Genomic DNA, 5738 nt, shown 5'->3' on the forward strand with positions numbered 1-5738 from the left:
TAATGAGATTCTGGCAGCTTGCACCTCAAAGATCTCAAGTTTCTCCATTACAGAGAGTGGCATTAAGTTTATTCCTGACCCCAGGTCACACAGAGCCTTCTCAAAGGTCATGGTACCTATGGTACAGGGTATTAAGAATTTGCCAGGATCCTGTTTCTTTTGAGGTAATGTCTGCCTATCCAATGCATTCAGTTCATTGGTGAGCAAGGGAGGTTCATCTTCCCAAGTCTCATTACCAAATAATTTGGCATTCAGCTTCATGATTGCACCAAGGTACTTAGCAACTTGCTCTTTAGTAATGTCTTCATTCTCTTCAGAAGAAGAATACTCATCAGAGCTCATGAAGGGCAGAAGGAGGTTCAATGGAATCTCTATAGTCTCTAGATGAGCCTCAGATTCCTTTGGTTCCTCAAAGGGAAACTCCTTATTGGTCACTGAATGTCCCAGGAGGTCTTCCTCACTAGGATTAACGTCCTCCTCCTTCCTTGTAGGTTCGGCCATGATGGTCAAGTCAATGGCCTTGCACTCTCTCTTTGGATTTTCTTCTGTATTACTTGGGAGAGTACTCGGAGGAGTTTCAGTGACCCTTTTATTCAGCTAGCCCACTTGTGCCTCCAAATTTCTAATGGAGGACCTTGTTTCATTCATGAAACTTACAGTAGCCTTAGATAGATCAGAGACTATATTTGCTAAGCTAGATGGATTCTGCTCAGAATTCTCTATTTGTTGCTGAGTGGATGATGGAAAAGGCATGCTATTGCTAAACCTGTTTCTTCCACCATTATTAAAGCCTTGTTGAGGCTTTTGTTGATCCTTCCATGAGAAATTTGGATGATTTCTCCATGAGGGATTATAGGTGTTTCCATAGTGTTCACCCATGTAATTCACTTCTGCTATTGCAGGATTCTCAGGATCATAAGCTTCTTCCTCAGAAGATGCCTCTTTAGTACTGTTGGATGATTCCTTCAATCCATTCAGACTCTGAAAGATCATATTGACTTGCTGAATCAATATTTTATTCTGAGCCAATATGGCATTCAGAGTATCAATTTTAAGAAATCCCTTTCTCTGAGGCGTCCCATTACTCACAGGATTCCTTTCAGAAGTGTACATGAACTGGTTGTTTGCAACCATGTCAATGAGTTCCTGAGCTTCTGCAGGCGTTTTCTTTAGGTGAATAGATCCACCTGCAGAATGGTCCAGTGACATCTTTGATAGCTCAGATAGACCATCATAGAATATATCCAGGATGGTCCATTCTGAAAGCATGTCAGAAGGACACTTTTTGGTCAGTTCCTTGTATCTCTCCCAAGCTTCATAGAGGGATTCACCTTCCTTCTGTTTGAAGGTTTGAACATCCACTCTAAACTTGCTAAGCTTTTGAGGAGGAAAGAACTTGGCTAAGAAAGTCGTGACCAGCTTATCCCAAGAGTTCAGGCTATTTTTAGGTTGAGAATCCAACCATATTCTAGCTCTGTCTCTTACAGCAAACCGGAAAAGCATAAGCCTGTAGACCTCGGGATCAACCCCATTGGTCTTAACAGTATCACAGATTTGCAAGAATTCAGTTAAGAACTGAAAAGGATCTTCTGATAGAAGTCCATGAAACTTGCAGTTCTGTTGCATCAGAGAAACTAATTGAGGTTTCAGCTCAAAATTGTTTGCTCCAATGGCAGGGATTGAGATGCTTCTTCCATGTAAATTGGAATTTGGTGCAGTAAAGTCACCAAGCATCTTCCTTGCATTGTTATTATTTTCGGCCATGTCTCCTTCTTTTTCGAAAATTTCTGTCTGATTTCCTCCAGAGAGTTGTGCTTTAGCTTCCCTTAGCTTTCTCTTCAGAGTCCTTTCAGGTTCAGGATCAACTTCAACAAGAATATTCTTATCCTTGTTCCTGCTCATATGAAAAAGAAGAAAACAGAAAAGAAAATATAGAATCCTCTATGTCACAATATAGAGATTTCTTATGTAAGTATAAGAAGAGAATAATGGAGGAAGGAAAAGATAAGAATCCAAACACAAGGGAGAGGAATGAGTTCAAATTCTTGGGTGAAAGAGGAGTGTCAGTAAATAAATAAATAATTAGAAGGAGATGAGAGAGAAGAATTTTCGAAAATCATTGAAAAGAAAAGAAAATATTTTTGTTTTTAAATTAACTTTAAAGTTAGAATTCGAAAATACAAAAAAGAAAAATGAAATTAAATTAAAGTAAAAATTAAAACAATTAGTTAATAAAAAATGGATTTTGAAAAAGAGGGAAGGGATTTTCAAAAATTAGAAAGAGAGAGTTAGTTAGGTAGTTTTGAAAAAGATATGAATTAAACAAAAAGATAAGAAGTTAGAAACTAAGTTAGAAAAGATTTTGAAATTGATTTTTAAAAAAAGATGTGATTGAAACTTATTTTGAGAAAGATTTGAAAAAGAAATTTAAAAAGATTTGATTTTGAAAATTAAAGTTGATTACTTGACTAACAAGAAACAAAAAGATATGATTCTAGAATTTAAAGATTGAACCTTTCTTACTAGGCAAGTAACAAACTTAAAATTTTTGAATCAATCACATTAACTGTTGGCATTAATTTCGAAAATATGAAATAGAAATAAGAAAAAGATTTTAGAAAATCATTTTGAAATTTTCGAAAATCATAAAAAAATGAAAAAGATTTGATTTTTGAAAAAGTTTTGAAAAAGATAGAATTTTTAAATTGAAAATTTGATTTGACTCATAAGAAACAACTAGATTTCAAAATTTTTTGAAAAAGTCAACTCAAATATTCGAACGTCAAGATGAACACCAAGAACACTTTGAATGTCAAGATGAACACCAAGAACTTATTTTTGAAAATTTTTAAGAAAAGAAAAACATGCAAGACACCAAATATAAAAAATTTTAATGTTGAGACACTAACAATTCAAGAATGCATATGAAAAATAAGAAAAGACACAAAACAAGAAAATGTAAAGATCAAACAAGAAGACTTGTCAAGAACAACTTGAAGATCGTGAAGAACACATGCATGAGTTTTCGAAAAATGCACAAATTTTAAGAACATGCAATTAACACTAAACTTATGACTTGACACTAGATTCAACCAAGAAACATCAAATTATTTTTGGTTTTATGATTTTATTAATTTTTTTGGATATTTTTCGAAAAATTAATTGGAAAAATAAGGATTTCAAAATTTTTAATAGGAATTCCAAGAATCTTGCAATGTTAGTCTAAAGCTCCAGTCCAGGAATTAGACATGGCTTACTAGCCAGCCAAGCTTTCAGTGAAAGCTCCGGTCCAAAACACTAGACATGGTCAATGGCCAGCCAAGCTTTAGCAGATATAAATCAGACATACAATAGCTGATACTTCATCCAACTTCATTCTATGCTGATAAGTGGAAGCCCCGGTCCAAATGAATTAGACATGGAGTTACAGCCAGCCAGGCTTCAACATGCTTCATGAAACTCTAGAATTCCTTCTTAAAAATTCTGAAGAACATAAATTAATTTTTCTTTTGAAAAACTATTTTTAATTTTTTTTTTGAAATTAAGAATAATAAAAACAAAAAGCTTAAAATTAAAATAAATTTACCTAATCTGAGCAACAAGATGAACCGTCAGTTGTCCAAACTCGAACAATCCCCGGCAACGGCGCCAAAAACTTGGTGCGCAGAATTGTGATCATCAACAATGGCGCCAAAGACTTGGTGCTCTCAAACGTGAATCACACTTTGTCACAACTTTGCACAACTAACCAGCAAGTGCACTAGGTCGTCCAAGTAATAAACCTTACGTGAGTAAGGGTCGATCCCACGGAGATTGTCGGCTTGAAGCAAGCTATGGTCACTTTGTAAATCTCAGTCAGGCATATTCAAATGGTTATGATGAAGTGATAATAAATATAAATAAAATATAAACTAGGATAGAGATACTTATGTAATTCATTGGTGAGAATTTTAGATAAGCGTACAGAGATACTTTCGTTCCTCCTGAACCTCTGCTTTTCTACTGTCTTCATCCAATCATTCTCACTCCTTTCCATGGCAAGCTGTATGTTGGGCAACACCGTTGTCAATGGCTACATCCCGTCCTATCTGTGAAAATGGTCCAATGCGCTGTCACTGCATGGCTAATCATCTGTTGGTTCTCGATCATACTGGAATAGGATTTACTATCCTTTTGCGTCTGTCACTACGCCCAGCACTCGCAAATTTGAAGCTCGTCACAGCCATCCTTTCCCAGATCCTACTCGGAATACCACAGACAAGGTTTAGACTTTCCAGATCTCAGGAATGGCCATCCATGGGTTCTAACTTATACCACGAAGACTCTAATATCTCGGACTCGGTCCTCTGTATTAGATATCTAAGAGATATTCATTCTAGCTTGTTTGCATGTAGAACGGAAGTGTTTGTCAGGCACGCGTTCGTAAGTGAGAATGATGATGAGCGTCACATAATCATCACATTCATCATGTTCTTGGGTGCGAATGAACATCTTAGAATAGGAATAAGCTTGAATTAAATAGAAAAACAATAGTACTTTGCATTAATTCATGAGGAACAGCAGAGCTCCACACCTTAATCTATGGTGTGTAGAAACTCTACCGTTGAAAATACATAAGTGATAATGGTCCAGGCATGGCCGAATGGCCAGCCCCCATAAAGGTCTAAGATAGCATAAAACTGATCAAAGATGTCTAATACAATAGTAAAGGGTCCTATTTATATCAGACTAGTTACTGGAGTTTACAGAAATGAGTAAATGATGCAGAAAATCCACTTCAAGGGCCCACTTGGTGTGTGCTTAGGCTGAGCATTGAGCTTTACACGTGTAGAGGCTTCTCTTGGAGTTGAACGCTAGTTTGTAACCTGTTTCTGGCGTTTAACTCCAATTTGCAACCTGTTTCTGGCGTTTAACTCTAGAATGCAACATGGAACTGGCGTTGAATGCCAGTTTGCGTCATCTAAACTCGGGCAAAGTATGAACTATTATATATTTCTAAAAAGCCCTGGATGTCTATTTTCCAACGCAATTGAGAGCACGCCATTTGGAGTTTTGTAGCTCCAGAAAATCCACTTTGAGTGCAGGGAGGTCAGAATCCAACAGCATCTGCAGTCCTTCTTCAACCTCTGAATCTGATTTTTACTCAAGTTTTAGCCAGAAAATACCTGAAATCACAGAAAAATATACAAAATTATAGTAAAGTCCAGAAATGTGATTTTTATTTAAAAACTAATAAAAATATACTAAAAACTAATCAAATCATACTGAAAACTATGTAAAAATAATGTCAAAAAGCGTATAAATTATCTGCTCATCAGAAATATTGAGAATTTGGGTGTATACTCATGTGAAAGTATAGAAACCATATGCATTGATGTCCTTTGTATATATTATGTTTTCATATAAAAATAAATAAATAAAAATAATAAAAAAATAAAAAAATAAAAAAATAAAAAAATAAAAATAAAAGAAATAAAAAGAAATAAATGAATAGGGGATAAAATTACCCCAATGTTAAGTTCAATGAAAATATCAGTGCATATGTGATGGAATTGGAATTGATACATGAGTGTATGTATATATGTAAAAGTGAGATCGTGGGTGGCTAGGCTTGATCTTAGAATTGTATAGAGAGTGTGTATGTGTTAGGTGAGAACTCAGGTTAGTCAAAGATTCAAATGATAACTCACTTGGTCATACATATATCATCACCCTTACCTTAGCCCCATTACAACATT

At 35.4% G+C, this 5738-nt stretch overlaps 1 non-coding gene across 1 annotated transcript; it reads left to right on the forward strand.

Moving 5' to 3' along the window:
• Positions 1-1267: 1267 nt before the first annotated feature.
• On the forward strand, positions 1268-1371 carry LOC112759956 (small nucleolar RNA R71). The gene has a single exon (XR_003180417.1). It is a non-coding gene; the product is annotated as a small nucleolar RNA R71 (small nucleolar RNA).
• The last annotated feature ends 4367 nt before the right edge of the window (positions 1372-5738 follow it).

The sequence above is a fragment of the Arachis hypogaea genome, chromosome 16 (genome assembly GCF_003086295.3).
Source record: "Arachis hypogaea cultivar Tifrunner chromosome 16, arahy.Tifrunner.gnm2.J5K5, whole genome shotgun sequence".
NCBI lineage: Eukaryota > Viridiplantae > Streptophyta > Magnoliopsida > Fabales > Fabaceae > Arachis > Arachis hypogaea.